Consider the following 20,531-nt stretch of genomic DNA (forward strand, 5'->3'; position numbering starts at 1 on the left):
GCGCAGGGGGGGAGGCAAAAGGGCTGGCCTGGCACCCCCCACCCCAGCACTTCGCCTCCCACCAGGCAAGAGGGCTCGGGAGGCAGCTTTTCCCCCTTAAGTGGACCGCCTCGGCCCGAGGCAAACAGTTAATGCAGCTGCGAAAGTGACTCAGGCCGAAGCGAAGGTGGAAAGCTGGGTAAAAGAAACAGCCAAAGTTCCGGAGCTGAGGAGGGGGGAAAAAAATGGGAGCCCAACTCTCGATGCTGCCTATTTTGCTCTCTCTTGCCTGGTTTACGTGTGCGTTGGGCAGGCAGAACTCCCCTCCTTCTCGACACTGCCGAAGTGAACTAATCCCTCCCACCCTTCGCCGCTGACTTCCACTGGCAGAGAGAGGGAGGAAGGGAGAGCGTAGGGACACAGGCGCTTGTGCGTGACTCTCATCCACCAGTCCCGAGTGAACAGGAGGGGAAAGAGACAGAAACCGCCCTCTCCTACCCTTCCTCCCTCTGTCACCTCGTCTCCCCCACAAAATTAAAAAGGGTGGGGAGGAAAGAGAGGCAATGGATCGATAAACACCAAGAGAAGAGGAGGGAGGGAGAGAGAAAGAAAGATAGAGAGACAGAAGGAAATAAAAGAAGGAAAGGAAGGAAAGGAAAGGAAGGAAAAGGAAAGAAAGAAAGAAGTTAGGAAGGAAGGAAGGCAGAAAGATGGTAGGGAGGAAGGCAGGTAGACAGAGAAAGAAAGTGGGCAGAGAAAGAAGAAAGAATTAAGGAAGGAAAGAGACAGAAAGAAAATGCCAGACCATAAATTGCCTGCGATTTTGACGAGGGAAAGGAGAAGGCGAAAGTGGAGAGAGAATCAGGTCACCCGGGCGACTGACTTTGCATTGCAGAGCTTTGCATGGAGATAGAGAAAGGGGGTGGGACACAGCCACTTTGTCAGTTGCAAAGACTGATTTGATGTCCTTGATTGTCATTAGAGGGAACTCCCTTCCCAGCCCCCACCCTCTCCGTCTTCCCGGAGCAGTCCGGAGTAGCAATGACGGGCTTAAATGGGTGCGTAAGTAAGTGGATGGCTGAGCGAAGCACAATTACGGAAGCTAACCCCCCCTTTCACTTTCTCCTTTTCCCTCAGTGAAAACGCTAGCAATTTACGGTCTGGCATTTTCAAAGCAACAAAAGAAGAAACAGAAAGGGGGAATCAGCAGCTCGTTGGGTGGCGTGTACGTGCGCCTGGCCAACATGAGTGATTAAAACAAAAACACCAATTTGCAAAGGTTCTTTACAGTTGTGGTTGATTATGAGACCTCCCCCCTTTTTTCTCTGAAGCTGAAGAGCCATTTGGAGTTGCTTTTGAATTAACACCACGATTCAGGGCGACAATTTGATTAGATTTTTTTTTTTGGTGCCCCTTTAGAAAAAATTAAACGCTAATTTCCTTATTTTGAATCTAAAATGAGCAGGATTTTTTTTTTTTTGACAGTTTCCCTTCTAATGAAAACAGCCAAGCTCAAGGCACTGGAGTCTCTGCTCATTCAACCCAGGCTAGCGAGGCTTTGGATTCCCAGGGTGGGCTGCCTTGCCTGCCAGTTGCCTATTCCAACGCTGTGCATTCTTAACGACTTCCTCCTTTCCTTACTGTGGCTCCTAAGTGTTCTGGCATCTACCCCTTGGAATTGAATTCGTGTCCAATTTTTAAAAAACTGGAGATGATTAGGAGAAAGAGGTTAATTCAATCCAGCCCAGCCACCTGTCCCGAGTGCTATAGGGACAACGCGAATGGCTCGCTCAAGCCAGCACCTGAGAACCTGACTGGAGCAGTGAGCCAGGGAAACGGGCAGTTGGCAGTCGGCAAACAAAGTGCTGGGGAAAGCAGGAGGCAGAGGCGTGTGGATTATGACGACCTGGCTCGGCGATCATGGGAGCCTCCGCATTGAAAGCGGCCGCCAGGAGGGCTGGGTGCTGGCCAAGCCAAGCTTCCCAGCCGGCTGCTGTGGAGGTGAGGGGGGCGCGGTGTCAGGAGCTTCTCCCCGAGCTTCTCCCCACCGATCGGGAGGGCAAGGACACCGTGCCTGACACCCCCTTCGCCACCATAGCAGCTTCTGCTGGCTGGGAAGCTTGGCTTTGTATGAAGCTTGGGGGGGCAGGAGGGTCGTCCGGACCTAGAGAATTGACACTCCCCCAGCGCTTTGTCACAGAAAACTTTCAAGAAGGGTGGGAGCGTGGCCGGTTGACAAGCCGCAAGGCAGCTTCCCTCACATGTCAATGCACCCACGAGGCTCCCTCCAGGCAGCCTGTGCTGTTTCTCCCTCCCTACACCCGCCCCCCCCCCAACAAGGATCCGAATGCCGGCATCAATGAGGCAAAAGGGGTGAATTTTGGGCTTGCACGCTTTAATCACTTTTCCATTGATTCCTATGGGAAACATTGTTTCATCTTACGAACTTTTCACCTTACGAACCTCCTCCTGTAACCAATTAAGTTCGTAAGATGAGGTATCACTGTATTAACAAAAAATATGACAGAGTTACAGAGAAAACATTTAGAAAATTTAACAAATATGAAAGTCACAAATAAGGTGAAATATTTAGGTACAGTAATACCTCGTCTTACGAACCTAATTGGTTCCCGGGGAGGTTCGTAAGGCGAAACGTTCGTAAGACGAAACATTGTTTCCCATATGAAACAATGTAAAATGAATTAATGCGTATAAGGGGGAAAAACGCAAAAAACCCAGGGGGCTTCTTGGTGGCCTCCCGAATGCCGAACCCAGAAGTTCGGGTTTGGTGTTCGGGTACAGGACACCGAGAAGCCCCCCGGCTGTTTCAAAAAGCAACAGCTGGGCGGCGGGGCTTCTCGGCAGCCACCCAAACCCAAACTTTTGCCAAACTTCCGGATTCGGCGTTCGGGAGGCCGCCGAGAAGCCCCGCCACCCGGCTGTCATCTTTTGAAACAGCCGGGGGGCTTTTCGGCGGCCTCCCGAACGCCGAACCCGAAAGTTCAGGTTTGGTGTTCGGGTACAGGAGGACACTGAGAAGTCCTGCTGCCCGGCTGTTAGCTTTTCAAAAGAGCCGCGGAGCTGTCGGGCCGATCAGGAGGCTGGAAAGGAGGTGGGGAATCCCAATAGGGAATTCCATTGGCGGAGCTTTGACGTCACAAAGACATCCTTCCTGGAGTCCACGTTTCGGCCGGCTAGGGAAGGATGTCTTTGTGACATCAAAGCTCCGCCCATGGAATTCCCTATTGGGATTCCCCACCTCCTTTCCAGCCTCCTGACTGGCCCCACAGCTCAGCGGCTCTTTTGAAAAGCTAACAGCTGGGCGGCGGGGCTTCTCAGTGTTCTCCTGAACCTGAACGCCGACCCCGAACTTTTGCCAAATTTCTGGGTTCGGCGTTCAGGAGAATGCCGAGAAGCCCCCCGGCTGTTCCAAAAGGCAACAGCCAGGCAGCGGGGCTTCTCGGTGGCCTCCCGAATGCCGAACCCAGAAGTTTGGCAAAAGTTCGGGTTTGGCATTCGGGTTCGGGAGGACGCCGAGAAGCCCCCCAGCTGTTTCAAAAAGCGACAGCCGGGCGGACGGGCTTCTTGGCGGTGGCAGCGGGTTCATAAGATGGAAAAAGTTTGTAAGAAGAGGCAAAAAATTTCCGAATCCCGGGTTTGTATCTTGGATTGTTCGTATGGCGAGGGGTTCATATCACGAGGTACCACTGTATATGGATTTCCTCCAAAGCTATATCTTTAAAAAATGATAATTATATAAAACTGTTAGGACAGATTAAAAAGGATCTAGAGATATGGAATAATTTGCAATTATCCCTAGTAGGACGAATTTCCACAATTAAAATGAATATCCTCCCTAAAGTATTATTTCTTTTTCAAGTTATCTCAATTAATCCTGGGCCAAAATCTTTTACATAATTAAATAGTATTACAAAAAAATTCATATGGCAAGGTAAGAAACCAAGAATAAAACAAAATTCATTAGAAAATTGCAAAGAAAGAGGAGGCCTCGGCCTCCCAAATTGGAAGTTATATTACCAAGCTACCACTCTAAAATGAATAAAAGAATGGTTAACTCTTGAAAATCGAAGATTACTTAACTTAGAAGGCCATGATTTAATGTTAGGCTGGCATGCATTTATATGGTATGAAAAGTTGAAAACCCACTCATACTTTAAAAGTAATATTATTAGAAAAGCATTGATAGACACTTGGAATGAAATAAAGAAAAATCATTTTTTAGTAATGCCAGAATGGATTTCACCAATTGAGGCCATTTCACACCCAAACCTTTTAAAAGATGGGAAGATATGGAAATATAGAAATTTATGGGATAATCAATTAAAATTAAGAACCAAACAAGAACTACAAGAGATAGGTGTTGACCTAGATTGGTGGCAGTATGTGCAAATTAATTCTAGATATCAAAAGGATATTAGATCTTATATTTTTTAAAAAGAAAATAATATACTGGGCAAACTGTTGACTCAAAATCAAGGAAAATTAATTGGAAAGTTATATAAATATTTAATAAACTATAGAATGATAGGCTGGATGTTGAAAGACAATATGATCAGCTGGTGCAAAAATTTCGGAAAAGAAATAAATTTTGAAACATGGGAAAAGGTATGGCCATATAATTGGAAAATAACAAAATCAATTTCCTTTAAAGAAAATCAAATTAAGATGTTTTATAGATGGCATCTCCCACCATATAGTATTTCAAAGATGTTCCCTAATATTTCTCCTACTTGTTGGAAATGTAAAAAAGAAATTGGTACATATTTTCATATATGGTGGACTTGCCCTGAAGCCAAGATCTATTGGAATAAAGTAGAAAAATGGTTAAAGGAAATAACGGACAAGAAGATTAAAAAGACTCCTGAATTCTTCCTACTAGGCATTTGTGATACCAAATATACAAAAGAAATATATTACTTAATAATTCATATTTTAGTAGCAGCAAGAATTACATTTGCGCAAAAACGGAAAGAAAAGGAAATACCAAAAAGATGAAGAAGTATTCAAAAAAATTATGGAATGTGCAGAACTAGATATGATGACAAGACGGTTAAATAACCAAATTGAAACGGAGTTTTATAAAATTTGGAATAAAGTGTATAAATGGTGGAATGTTAAGAAACAGTCTTAAAAAATATATGAATAAATTTTAAAACACTTGAACTTATTAAATTTAACACACAATAATAGTATGTTAAGAAATTTAAAAGCTAAGGTTTTGTAGATTGGATTTTAATTATTTTATTATATTGTTAAAATAGATATAAAGTAGTAGATTTTAAAGTGAACAACTATTTATATATATATATATATATCGTAGTATTTTAAGAAATTTAAATGTAAGGTTTTTTTCTCTTTTTTTTATTAGCTTAATTAATTGATTTTTAATTAGTGTAATTATATTATTAAAATGATATTTTAGTAATGTATTGACAAAAAACTATAGATATCAGAACTGATTTTAATTTTAATTATATGAATTATAATATAAAAATGGAAATATATCTACGGAGAGGGGCGGTATACAAATCCAATAAATAAATAAATAAATAAATAGATTTAATAAGAAAGCACAGTACTATAAACTGTATTTCTGTACTGATTTGACCATAGTTAGCCTTTTTTTGGTATTAGTTAGGCTTCTATGATTAGCGGAGCGATGGTAGCTCCTTAAATGTTAAATGTTGTATGTATTGTCTGTCTTGAAGAAAAACAATTAAAACATGATAGAAAAAAAAGGAAAAAAAAGAAACAATCTATATATGCTAGACGTTTTCAGCAGAAGGTTTGGGTGAAAGAGCAAATAGGTCCATACAGGTAGGTCTTGAGTTATGACTGCAATTGAGCCCAATAATTCCTTTGTTAATTGAGACATTTTTAAAGTGAGTTTTGTCCCATTTTATGCCCTTTTCTGCCATGGTTGTTAAGTGAATCACTGCAGTTTGTAAGTCAATAACCTCGTTGTTAAGAGAGTCTAGCTTCCCCATGGACTTGGCTTGTCAGAAGGTCACAAAAGGGAGACATAGTTATAGACATAAGTATGAATTTTGATCCCACATTCATAGGGATGCTGCTAAAGTCGTAACTGAAGAATGGTCATAAGTCACTTTTTTCCGTGCCTTTGAATGGTCACTCAACAAACTGTTGGCTCAATTTTATTTTATTTTTTCCATGAAGATTTTACCTATAATAGTGATGGTGGACGATGACAAGCATACCACAGGTGGCACACAGAGCCATATTGGAGAGCATGGGAGGCATTGCCTTTGCCAGCTCCAGTGCGCATGTTGATTTTCAGCCTTGGGGAAGGCTATATCACCCCCCCAAGTGCAAAACCCACCCAACTGGCAAACCAGAAACTTGGAAAAACCAACTTCCAGTTTGCCTATTGTGCTGTTTTTCGCACTTCAGGGCTTCAGGAAGGTTCCCTGAAGCCTCCAGGGTGCAAAAAAAAGATTATGTTGGGTTTTGAATTTGAGTTTGTGTTGTTACTGGTTGTCAGCTCCCATGGCCCCATGCAGAGACAACTCTGTAGGCTGTCCTGAGTCCATGTCTTGGTTGAGCTTTGCTGGGTAATGAAGTAATGAAAGGGTTTTGGGAAATTCCTATTATGGCTCTGCTTGAAGTAGATAGATCTTTGTTATATAGAATAAACTGGCCCAGGCCTTAATGGCCCATTGGCAAAGGTGTGGGAGCTGAGTTACTGCCTCCCTTTTAGGGGAAATATTCTGTCCTTTTCCTAAAATATTTCATTGTTCTAGGAATGGGTGGGTGCAACTTCCTACACTATCTACCTATCTACCTACCTATCTAGCTTTCCCCCTAGGCCTTTACAATTTATGCATGGTATGTTTGTTTGTATGGATGTTTAGTTTTTACAATAAGGGTTTTTAGTTGTTTTAGTATTGGATTTACATGATGTTTTTTATTACTGTTGTTAGCCGCCCCGAGTCTACGGAGAGGGGCGGCATACAAATCCAATAAATAAATAAAAAAAATATCTATCCATCCATCCATCCATCCCCCTATCTATATATCTATTATCCATTATTGCATTAAGATTCTACTACTGTGTTAATCTCAATCTTTCCTTTTACAAAGTCTCCATTTGTCCATCTCTATATTATATCCAAAGAATCCATTCTTTTAGTTGAAGAAAATAAATTTCAGCCTCATCCTAGGCGTTCCATTAAATATTGCAGCTTTTATTTGAATGCAGCTTTGGGAATTGGCAGAACCATGTTTTGGTTTCATCATAAGTTTTTATCCTTGGTTTCTTGCAGGAGAAGCAGAGGGGGAGTTTAAAATTGTTTACCTGGCCACTAGCCCAACAGGATCTGAGTCATATCTAGGAGAGAAAATAAAATACTTACTGAAGGATGGCCTGGGTTGTCAGTTGCCCTTTTAATGCCCTGGGGAAACACACAGCTGGCTCTGTTCTAATGTGTTTACTCTGACAACAAGAATGGTTTGCTTGTTTGGATCAAACAGTTTATTGAGCTGAGCTAATCAGTGTTATGTGTTATTGGAGCAATTCACTTGGGAATTTACTTTGTCCCATTCACACATACCTAACAGGGGAAACATCTTTGCTATCACTTCCCATGCAATCCTCCCAGGCTTTTCATGGGTCCCCCCCCCCCCATTCCCACTTGCCTGTCTCTGAACTTGGAATTACCATATTTTTGGAGTATAAGATAAACTTAGTTTTTGGGGAGGTCAATTTTTTTGCCATTTCTACCAGTTCAGCTAATTTTGCAATCCAATTTTCCATTTCCAGATTTTTGTATACAGTACAGGTAGTTCTCAATTTATGACCCCAATTGAGCCCAAAATGTTTGTTGCTACAGGCGACATTTGTTAAATGAGTTTTGCCTCATTTTACACTTTCTTGCCACAGCTGTTAAGAGAATCACTGCAGTTGTGAAATTATAGTAACATGGTCGTTAAGAGAAAGCAATAGCACTTATACTTGTATACTGCTTTACAGTGCTTTATAGCCATTTCTAAGTGGTTTACAGAATCAGCACATTGTCCACAACAATCCAAGTCTTTGTTTTAGTGACCTTGGAAGGATGGAAGGCTAGGTGAGATTCAAACTGCCAAGTTGCAGGCAGCCAGCAGGCAACAGAAGAAGCCTGCAGTACTGCACTCTAACCACTGTGCCACCACAGCTCACCTGGTTTCCCCCTTTGAGTTTGTTGGTCAGATCATCAAAGGTCACGTGATCTCAGCACCCTGCAATTGACATAAATACACTCCAGGAAAATATACATTTTCCAAGCCTGTTTTAAGATGCTGGCAATTTTGCAACTTCTGATGCAACATAATGAAGCAAATAAAGTCAAAATGGAGACAAGTTACAGAATAAAGAACAACAAGAGTTGGAAGAGACCTTGGAGGTCTTCTAGTCCTGCTCAAGCAAAGAACCTTATACAATTAAGAGACACGTACTGTCCAGTCTCTTCTTAGAAATCTCCAGGTGTTGAAGCACGCACAACATCTGGAGGCAAGCTGTTCCACTGGTTAATTGTGACTAATCCAACTCCCCACCACCCAGGCTGGAGACCCTACTACACCACTTCTGACAGATGGCAGTTCAGTCTCTTTTTGAAAGCATCCAGTGATGAAGCTCCAACTTCTTAAGTTTGCAGGTAGATATAATGAAATGAAAAATATAGCTTTCCCTTGATATCCAAACATACCAAAATACCTCTCTCTTTATCTATCTCCCCACTAAGGAACAAGACAAAGCAGATATCCACTGAAAAGATTCAAAGTGGAAAATAGGACCTTGAAGAAATTTAAAGAGGTAATTTTGTGTTATCCTCAATCAAAACAAATTGTCAAAAGTGCACAATCTGTTGTAGCTTCTCAGTTAGTGTATACATAGTGCATGGATTTAAACATCTCGATTGAAATGCAAGAAAATTCTGCTGTTGCAACCATGGATTTCTATGGCTGTAGTGCATGCGATTAGAAGTTTGAGTTGGGTTGGATTGGATTAATTAATTAATTAATTATTATTATGTCAATACAACACAGCAAACGAGATCACTATGCTGGATTTCGTATTTCATCACCAGTTGGTCACTTCCCAAGCACCTAGGACTGCGTGATGTAGCGGCGAATTATGTTTGCCGATCCCAGTAAAGAGGCCTTTTCAAAGCGACAGATGGAGATTTTGTCAATTCCGATGGTTTTCAAATGTTCGCTGAGATCCTTTGGCACTGCGCCCAGCGTGCCAAGTACCACTGGGACCACTTTCACTGAGTTATGCCAGAGTCGTTGCAGCTTGATTTTTAGATCTTCATATTTCACTAATTTCTCTAGCTGCTTCTCCTCAATTCTGCTGTCCCCTGGGATTGTGATGTCGATGATCCATATTTACTTTTTCTCCACAATCAGGATTTCTGGTGTGTTATGCTTCAAAATTCGGTCAGTCTGAAGTCGGAAGTCCACAGTAGTTTTGTTTGCTCATTTTCGACCACTTTTTCGGGCTTATGATCCCACCAGTTCTTTGCCACTGGTAAATGGTAGTTCCGGCAAAAGTTCCAGTGGATCATCTGTGCCACAGCATCATGTCTATGATTGTAGTCAGTCTGTGTGATCTTTTTGCAGCAGCTGAGTATGTGATCGATTGTTTCATTTGTTTCTTTACAGAGTCTGCACTTTGGATCGTCTGTTGATTTTTCAGTTCTGGCTTTGACAGCATTTGTTCTAATGGCCTGTTCTTGTGCCGCCAGTATTAGTCCTTCTGTCTCCTTTTTTAGTGTTCCACTTGTAAGCCATGACCAGGTCTTTTCTTTATCCACTTTGCCTTCAATCTTCTCCAAGAACTGGCCATGCAATGCTTTGTTCCGCCAACTGTCCATACAACATTGAGTTACAGTTTTTCTGTACTGGTCCTTAGTTTGTTTCACCTTGAGAAGCTTCCTATTGTTGACCTCCATCAACGCTGACTCTTTGCTCTCCTTCGCATAGTCAGCTAATGCATGCTTCTCTTCTACCACTGTCTGCTTCACTTGCAAAAGTCATCTGCCACCTATTTTCCGGTCAACGTCACTGCGGGGGTGAAGTGCATGAAGGATCGTCAATAATTTTCTGGTTTTCCTGTCCAAGTTGTCCAGCTCTGCTTGAGTCCAGTTCACTATGCCAGCTGTGTATCTAATGACAGATATGGCCCAAGTATTTATAGCCTTGATAGTGTTGCCACCATTCAGTTTGCTCTTCAAACTTTTTCTGGTCCTCTGGGTGTACTCTTTGCTGATCAAAGTTTTCACATGACCATGCTTGATATTATCCAGTTGCAAGATGCCAAAGTATCTGTAGACTTCTGGCTGGTGGCACTTGTTGGTTTGACCATTTGGCATTTCTTTTTTTTCTTTTCTTTTTTTTGAAAATAAATTTATTAAATATATACAATAAAAACCAAATACAGAAAGACAAAAGAGATATGCATATTGTACATTTTAACATTTACACTCTACTTATGTAGTAATTGGGGAGTGGGAGAAGGGGGTTGTGAAGGGAGGGAAGTAGATATAGAAGGAAGGGGGATAGGGAAAAGAAGGAGGGGGGGATAGAGAAGCGAAAACCAGCGTTAGAGCTGGGTCTTTCATGATTTGCGGCCTGTAGTTTGAGCTCGTAGTTGGTGTGTTTTACCCTAAGGCTTTATCGATATGTTTTGTATGTAGTTTTTAGTGTCAATATGTATAAATGATTTAGGGGTTTATTTTCTTTGTAAAGTTGGAGTTTGTGTTGATCGATGTTTACAGTTTGTTGTTTCAATTTGATGTTATGATTTGTGATGTAAATTGCTATTTTTTCAAGTTGTTTTTGTTGGATATTTTTCTTGATGAATAATTTTTAGATAATTCCTTTTTTTTAACCAGAGGTACCATTTATCCCAAGCTTTGTAGAAATCTGTCTCATCCTTGTTTTGCAGTTCCATTGTTAGTTTGGACATTTCTGCGCATTCCATTATTTTAATCAAGAGTGATAGGGTAGTTGGGTTTTTTTCTTGCTTCCAAAATTGTGCATATAAAATCCGTGTGGCTGTAATAATATGGATTATAATATATCTGTTTTCTTTACTAAAATTTTGTCTTGTGATTCCTAGTAGAAATAGTTCGGGTTTCGCATGGATAGTCTGAGAAGTAATTTGTTCTAGTATAGTTTTAATTTTTTCCCAATATTTTTGGGTGGTTTCACATGTCCACCAGATGTGGTAATATGTACCTGGTTTTTCCCTGCATTTCCAACATAATGGTGATAGATTTGGATACATTTTTGCAAGTCTAGCAGGTGGCAAGTGCCATCTGTAGAACATTTTATAATGGTTTTCCTTATATGAGGTTGCCATCGTTAGTTTATAGTTAGCAGTCCAAATTTTTTCCCATTCGTTTAAATAAATTGTGTACCCAAAGTTTTGTGACCATGCTATCATAGTTCCTTTAACTATTTCTTCAACAGTATCGTGTTGAAGGAGGATATTGTATATATTTGATATTTGCTTTTTTTGTGGACCAAAAATTATTTTATCGAGGGGGTTATTTTTTTGGAAGTCTGATTTGTTCTTATCTTCATTATATTTTGATTTTATTTGTAGGTAGTGTAACCAATCTACTTTAATACCTTTTTCCATGAGTTTTTGCTTAGGGATTAGTTCATTTATTTTCGTTTAGTAGTTGGTCGTATGTTATAATTTTATCAGGAGTTAATGCATTCGGGTATATAATGGCTTCTGTTGGTGAAATCCATTTTGGGATGCAGAGGTAGTGGTTTTTTTTAATGAAGTGCCAGGTGTTAATTAAGGTTTTTCGGATGTAGTGTGATCTGAAATATGTGGTATTTTATCTATGTCTGTCATCAGAAACTTGTGCCACCCGGATTGAAGGTCATAGCCTTCAAGTGTTAATATTCTAGAATTTTTAAGTATTATCCATTCTTTCAGTAGGTTTACAATTGAGGCATGGTAGTATAGTTCCATGTTTGGTAACCCAAATCCACCCCTTGACCTATGGTCTTGTAGGTCCTTAAGTTTTATTCTGGCCTTTTTTTTTGTCCATATGAATTTACGAATTTTTTTGTGTAAGTTTTTGAAAAAGGTCCTGTTTAGTTTAATGGGTGAGGAATTATATAAAAAAGATGATGTAAATGAACAACTAATAAATAACCTATTCAAGAACTTAGAAAATACAGAAAAATAAATAAGGAAGATCAGGATATGCTAAATGATAAAATAACATCAATGGAACTAACTAATGCAATTACAAAACAAAAAAATAATAAAACCCCGGGCACAGACGGTATACCTGCTGAATTTTACAAACAATTTCAAGAAATTCTGGAGCCTATAATGTTACCCCTTGTTAATGAAATTCTCGAGGGTTCAAAACTTCCTTCCTCCTGGAACGAGGCCTACATAACTTTAATACCTAAAGATACACAAAATAGAGCTTACATTCAAAATTATAGCCCAATATCCCTGCTTAACTCAGATTATAAAATCTTTGCATCCATCATAGCCGAAAGATTTAAACGAATATTAACTGTTAGAATACATACAGACCAAAATGGCTTCCTTCCGGCAAGAAACATAACAACAAACACAAGGATTATTTTGGACTCTTTAGAATACTAGGATAAAAACATAGATAAACCAGTAGCATTCTTATTCGTAGATCTACAGAAAGCTTTTGATAGTTTATACTGGCAATTCTTTACAACACAAATAGCGTCAATGCAATTTGGTAATAAATTTACAGAACTCATTAAAACTATATACTCAATACAAACAGCCAAAATACTGATAAACAATGATATGACAGAAACAATAAATATAAAAAAAGGAGTGAGGCAGGGCTGTCCCTTAGCCCCCCTGATCTTTATCTTTGCACTAGAAGTTCTACTAAATAAAATAAGACACAACAAAGAAATCCAAGGATTAAAAATTAAAAATGAACACTATAAACTTCAAGCTTTTGCTGATGACATGGTGTCCATTGTACAAGACCCCTTAAAATCTGCACCTATCCTAATTAATGAAATAAATAAATTTGGAGAGATTGCTGGATTAAAAATTAATAGAGAAAAAACAAAAATGATAACAAAAAATATGACAAAACAGCAGATATCGAAATTAGAAGAATCCACTAAAATAAAAACCGCCAAAAAAGTTAAATACTTATGATTATGGATTACCGCAAATTGCAGCACTATCAAGAAAGACAATTATGATAAACTAATCAATGAAATGGACAAAGATTTTTGCAGATGGTCAAAACTCCCACTCTCTATAATGGGGAAAATTGCTGTAATTAAAAGCAATATACTTCCTAGATTTCTATACCTTTTCCAAACTGCACCCATTAAACTAAACAGACCATTTGGCATTTCAATGCCCTCACTTTCAGTGATTTTCCCCTTTTTCAGAGCCACATTTATCCAGGCCAAACTCCATGCTGATGTCATTGCTAAAGATTCGCACAGTGTTTGTTGGTTAGTGACTATATCACAGTTTCTGATTTTCCATACAACTTTAGGTCATCCATATACAGCAGGTGTGAAATTTTTGGTGAATTCCTAGCAGTTTGATAGCCTAGGTTTGTTTTCTGTAGGATGAGTGACAGCAGGATTATAGCAATGATGAATAGCAATGGGGACAAAGAGTCCCCCTGGAAGATGCCCCTTCTGATGTTGATCAGTCCATAGCTTTCATTCCCAACAAAAAGCTCAGTATTATTATTATTATTATTATTATTATTATTATTATTATTATTAATTAGATTTGTATGCCGTCCCTCTCCGCAGACTCAGGGTGGCTCACAGCAGTGATAAAACAATATACAATAACAAATCTAATATTAAGAGACTAAAATAACAATTTAACATTAAAAGCCTAAAAAACCCCATTATTTAAAAAGCATACACACACAAACATACCATACATAAAACTACATAGGCAAGGGGAGATGTCTCAGTTCCCCCATGCTTGACGGCAGAGGTGGGTTTTAAGAAGTTTACGAAAGGCAAGGAGGGTGGGGGCAATCCTAATCTCTGGAGGGAGCTGGTTCCAGAGGGTCGGGGCCACCACAGAGAAGGCTCTTCCCCTGGGTCCCGCCAGCCGACATTGTTTAGTCGACGGGACCCGGAGAAGGCCAACTCTGTGGGACCTGACCGGCCGCTGGGATTCGTGTGGCAGAAGGCGGTCTCGCAGATATTCTGGTCTGGTGCCATGAAGGGCTTTATAGGTCATAACCAACACTTTGAATTGTGACCAGAAACTGATCAGCAACCAATGCAGATTGCAGAGTGTTGGTGTAACATGAGCATACCTAGGGAAGCCCATGATTGCTCTCGCAGATGCATTCTGCACGATCTGAAGTTTCCAAACACTCTTCAAAGGTACTGCCATGTAGAGAGCATTACAGTAGTCGAACCTTGAGGTGATGAGGACATGAGTGACTGTGAGCAGTGACTCCCAGTCCAAGTAGGGCCGCAACTGGTGCACCAAGAGAACCTGGGCAAATGCCCCCCTCGCCACAGTTGAAAGATGTTTCTCTAATGTGAGCTGTGGATCGAGGAGGACGCCCAAGTTGCGGACCCTGAGGGGGTCAAAAATTCTCCCCCCAGGGTGATGGACGGACAGATAGAATTGTCCTTGGGAGGCAAAACCCACAGCCACTCTGTCTTATCAGGGTTGAGTTTGAGTCTGTTGACACCCATCCAGACCCCATCAGCCTCGCTTCGTTGAAGGAGACCTTGCAGGTCATCAAGTCCAACCCCCTGCTTAAGCAGGACATCCTACAGCACCCCAGCCAAATGACAATCCAATCTCCTCTTGAAAATGTCCAGAGTTGGGGAGTTCGCAACCTCTGCTGGCAGGCCATTCCACTGGTTGATCGCTCTGACCGTCAGGAAGTTCTTCCTTATTTCTAGGTTGAATCTCTCCTTGGTCAACTTTCAACCGTTGTTCCTTGTCTGGCCCTCTGGTGCCCTGGAAAACAGCGTGACCCCCTCCTCTCTGTGGCAACCCCTCAAGTACCTGTAGACTGCTATCAAGTCCTCCCTGGCCCTTCTTTTCTCTAGGCTATACATGCCCAGTTCCAGAAGACCCGTTGTACCTACCTGAACGGTCTTCTCGATGCACTGGAAGGAGAGTCCAGCATGGGTTATTAACCAATCCCATTGGTAGAGACTGAGTGAAAAATTTACATAAATTATTAGGCACCGCCCCCACACTGCTCCCATGAGCCCAGTTTTAAAAACGAAAAAACTATGTAAGAGGATAACCAAATTTTATTGCCAGAACATAACTATAACTCCCATCTCCGGCGACCCTTGAACTCAACATGCCGGGTGGGTTTGGACTCTCCTTCCAGTGCATCGAGAAGACCGTTCAGGTAGGTACAACGGGTCTTCTCCACTGCAGCTGGAAGGAGAGTCCAGCATGGGATATGCCAAAGTTTTAAGGTCCATGGGAGGGAGAAGGTCTTGAAAGGGACGTTGGAGATGCACAAACTCTCTGTAGAACACGCCTGCCGAATGCAGCCTCCGCTGAAGCAAACGAATCCAACTTATAATGTTTAATAAACGTAGATGGTGCTGCCCAGGTAGCTGCTCTACAAATGTCATCGATAGAAGCCTGCGTGGACCAGGCTGCCGATGCGGCTGCACTCCTGGTCGAGTGGGCCGTTAGTCCTGCTGGAACGGTGTGTCCACCCGCTCTATAGGCCTCCGTGATGCAATCCTTTAGCCACCGACTAATGGATTTGGCTGAGATTCCAAGTCCCATGTGATGTTGAGAGAAAGAGACAAACAGTTTCTCTGATTTCCTGAACGGTTCAGTTCGCCTAATATATATTTTTAAGGCTCTTCTGACATCCACCTTATGCCAACGTAGTTCGGAAGGGTGATTTCCATGTGTGCAAAAGTCCGGCAGGATCAACTCCTGCTGTCTATGAAACTGTGTATTCACCTTTGGAATAAAGGTGGGATCCAGACGGAGTACCACCCTGTCGGGATGGAATATACACAAATCCGGCCTCACAGAAAGGGCTGAAAGCTCGGAAACCCTGCGTGCCGACGTGATTGCCACTAGAAAGGCCGTTTTTATGGAAAGGATCCGTAGGGGAATCGTCCTTAATGGCTCAAAAGGTGGTTTCGTGAGCGCTTGTAGCACTAGTGTGAGGTCCCAAGATGGAAACCTCCTAACCGGAGGTGCGTGTTTGTTTGTAGCACCCCGAATGAAGTCTCTAACTAGCGGATGGTAGGCTAGGGATCGAGCTTCTGATGTCTGGACCATGGTGGCAAGTGCCGCTACCTGTCTCCTCAGGGTGTTGGGGGCTAATCCCCGATCTATCCCTGACTGGAGGAATTCCAATACCGTAATTACGGAAGCATCTCTGGGATTCCTGCCTGCCCTGTCGCAGAACCTGCAGAAGGCCGCCCATGACGCCTGGTAAATCCGAGAAGTTGAAGGGCGCCTTGCGGCCTGTATTGTGTCAATGACCTTCTCCGGCAACTCTAGATGTCTCAGTCTGTGCCGCTCAAGTGCCATACGGTTAGTTGTAGCCATTGGGGATCCGGATGTTGCAGGGACCCCTGGCTGAGGGAGATGACGTGGTCCGGAATCCTCCATGGTGGTGACCTGGACATAGCTGTCAAGTCGGCGAACCACGGACGACGTGGCCAATGCGGTGCTATCATCAGCACCTCCGCCCGCTCCCTCAGAATCTTCTCCACCACCCTTGGAATCAGGTTCACTGGAGGGAATGCGTAAAGCAGACCGGCTGGCCAAGGTGTCAGTAAGGCGTTGACCCCTTCCGCTCCCGGTTCCGGAAAGCGCGAGTAAAACCTCGGTGTCTGAGCGTTCTGCCGAGTAGCGAACAGGTCCACCGAGGGTTCCCCGAACTTGTGAGACATCTGTTGGAAGATTCCTGGATCCAACCTCCATTCTGATGGATCCAAGGTGGTCCTGCTGAGCCAGTCCGCCTGCGTGTTGATATCCCCAGCGATGTGTTCCGCAGACAGAGAGGCTAGATGTGCCTCGGCCCAGTTGAACAGCTCGTTGGACTCCTCCATAAGGCGTTGCGACCTCGTACCCCCTTGGTGGTTCAGGTGGGCTCTGGTCGCCACGTTGTCTGTTAAAATCAAGACATGCTTGTTCAGTACGAACGGTAGGAAGGTCCGAAGGGCTAAGTGGACTGCCCTGAGCTCGAGGAAGTTGATGTTTATGGGGCTTAAGTCTGTAGGTGTCCAGATGCCCTGCGCCATGTGATGTCCTATGTGCGCTCCCCAACCATAAAGACTTGCGTCTGTGGTAAGGATGACTTTGTCCTGCATGTGGAATGGCGATCCCTTGCGAATTGCCTGGGACTTCCACCATTTTAGGGACTCCTTGACCTCCCGAGGTAATTTGACCTGCCGATGGGAGTGGCTGACCTTTGTCCTCTGAGCTGGCAGTAAGAACCACTGCAAGGTCCGAATATGGTGTCTGGCCCACGGAACGATTCCGATGGCCGACACCAGGGTTCCCAGAACCTTTGAAAGTAACGATAGAGGAACCCTTCTGTGTTGGCTGAGGCTGGCGATGAGACGCTGGATGTTCTCTAGCCTCTCTGGGGAGAGTGACACCGTATTGGTTTGGGTGTCTATAATGGCCCCCAGATGTTGGAGCCTGGTTCTGGGTGTCAGTTGGCTCTTGTCCATGTTTATGGTGAAGCCATGGTCTTCCAGTGTTTGCATGGTCTGAACCAGATCCTGCCTCGCCTGCACTTGGGACCTGGACAAAATAATGATGTCGTCCAGGTATGCCATCAACCTTATGGCGTGCCCTCGCAGGTGGGCCGTCAGAGCATCCAGAAGCTTGGTAAAGGTTCGTGGGGCGGAGGAAAGGCCAAATGGCATAGCTCTGTACTGGAAGTGCACTCCCTCGGAGCAGAAGCGCAGGTATTTTCGGTGCTCCGGGTGTATGGGTACATGAAGATACGCCTCTTTCAAGTCGATAGACGTCAGAAGGTCGCGCGACCTGATTGAGGCTAGGATGGTCTGTAGGGAGTGCATATGAAATCTCCGGTATTTGATGAAAATGTTTAGTTGTTTGAGGTTGAGGATTAACCTGCAGCCTCCTGAGGTCTTGGGCACGATGAAGATCCTTGAATAGAAGCCTCTGCCCCTCTCCTGGGGCGGTACCGGTTCTATGGCCTGGATCTCCAGCAAATGTGAAATTTCCTCTTGTAGTTGTAGTCTCTTCCGAGGATCTCGGAGCGTTGGACAGTGTATAACTCGGTTGGGGGGTCGCCCAACGAACTCCAGCCGTAGACCTCCCGACACTGTGGCGATGACCCACTGATCGGAGGACGTGCTGCGCCAGGAGGTACTGAAGTGCTGCAGTTTCCCCCCGATCGGCAGCTGGCTGGGCAAGTCATTTAGATCGGCGGAAGCCTCGGTGGTTGCCCCCCCGAAAGGGCCGCCGGGATTGTTGGTATCCCCTGGGTCGGTCCTGAAACGACCCCCGGTCGCTTCTGTAGGTGTGCTGTGTGAATTGACCCTGGTTGAAGGGCCTTTGCTGCTGTGTCGTGTTGGCAGAGTTATCCCATCGCGGCTGTTGCCGCCTCGCATAAGGGGTGGACCTCCGATCCTGCCTTCTGCCCGACCTGGGAAGAACTTTCCTCTTGTCTTTGTCCTCCACGAGGACCTTGTTCAAGATATCGCCAAAGAGTGTCGCACCCTGGAATGGTGCCGATGCCAATCGCCACTTGGACTTCAGGTCCGCTGGCCAGTTCCTCAACCACAGCAAGCGACGGGCCGATAGGGCCGTGGCCATCCCCCTGCTGGAGAACTTGGCTGCGTGCAAGGTGGCGTCCGCGGAGAATTCAGCTGCCGCCTGCAACTTACTCAGATCCTGGCGAAGTCTGCCCTCGTCCGGGCCCAATCGAGATTGCATCTCCTGGAGCCACAGTAGGGATGCCCTATTCAGGAAGGATGCCGCTGCTGCTGCCCTGAATCCCCAGCTAGCCATCTGGTGGATCTTCCGCAGCAGTGTCTCCGCCTTCCTTTCCTCTGGTTTCAGGTTTTCTCCTGTCTCCGAGGGAACCAGGGCGCTGGAAACCAAGGTTACAACCGGTTCATCAATTGGGGGGTACTCGAGCAATTTTTCAACCTCCTCATCGAAGGTATAAAATTTGCGTTCTAAATTGGACGGTCCCTGGGCCGCTGCCGGGTACTGCCAAGGCTTCTTGACCCCTTCCACGAAGATATGCGAAGCTGGGAAATGGTCCGACTCGGGTTGGGGCTCCCTGAGGAGAGTAGCTGAGGTCTTGCCTGCCTCTTCAGCTGCTTTGGCCGCCCCAGGTAAGTTCATTACCTGCTTGGCCTTAAATAGCAGTGTTCGAAATAGATTTGGCTTAAACAAGCCTGCAGGGGTTGGTTGCTCTGGGGGGGCCTCATCCTCAGAAAAGTCATATTCTTTCTCACTGTCCTCCCCCAATAGTGGTTCTTCTGAAAGGGACCCCAAGCCCGAGGGGGGCGGTGCTGACCACACATTTCTTGGTGCTTGTGTTGGTACTGGGGCATACTGGTGGGCTCCAGTCGCTATGCCCTGCGAGTATACATTTGCAATTAAATCCTGCAAATCCGGTGGTATGTCTTGCCAAGTACCCGCCTGTGTCCTCAGCCCTGCCGCTGTGGGCGTGAACGTGGCTGATGGCCCCTGTGGATCTCTCCTGGGATGTCCTGATGACCCAGGCCTGGTCCATGAAGGGGCTGGAGAAGGGGGTACAGGTGGCATAGTGGTAAATGGTTGGTCTGGGGACCAGTCTTCCTGTCTAGCCCCAGATAGGCCAAGTGGTGACAAGGGAGTCATTGGGTCTGGTGTGAAGGCCTGCCTCTGAGTCAGAGGGACCGCTGCTGGGGAGCTATGCAAGGCCGCTTCCAACTTTTGCTCAAGGGCCTTGATGCGTTTTTCAGCCTCTTTGAGAGAAGAGGCTGAAGCAGGGGAATGCGAGGACTTGGACTTATCTTTAGCCTTCCCCTTAGGCTTGTCCTTTGGCCTGGCCGGGGATGTAGTCTTCTCGCTGCTAGGCTGGTCCTCCATGGTCAATTTAGCTCCTTTGTGACCCAAAGACTCCTCGGTAGCCAGAATAAATAGCTTCGTCACCAAATGCTGCTTTTAAAATGGCGTCTCGCCTCTCAGAGGCTCTGCGCCTGCGCCTTGAGGTCCATGGCCTCTTCGCGCCAAGCAGCTGCCGGAAGTCCATCCGGTTGGCGCCAATAGGGGAATCGCGCTCCAAGCGGCCCCAATATGGCGCTGCCCATGCCGCTCGCGGCTTCGCATGGCCGCCCCGGGCATCTGGCCGCTCTTCGCCGCGTCCCCGCCAAGCCGCAGCCGCTTCTTCGGCTTTTCGGCTGTTCCTGTGCATCGGCAACGGCGGGGGGGGGCTTCCCAGCCCGTCAGACGCTTCAGCGTCCCTAGCGGCGGCTCGCGGCGGCTCGCGGCGGCGGCGGTCTCCTCGGCCGCCGAACAG

Source organism: Erythrolamprus reginae, chromosome 10 (genome assembly GCF_031021105.1).
Source record: "Erythrolamprus reginae isolate rEryReg1 chromosome 10, rEryReg1.hap1, whole genome shotgun sequence".
Classification (NCBI taxonomy): Eukaryota; Metazoa; Chordata; class Lepidosauria; order Squamata; family Dipsadidae; genus Erythrolamprus; species Erythrolamprus reginae.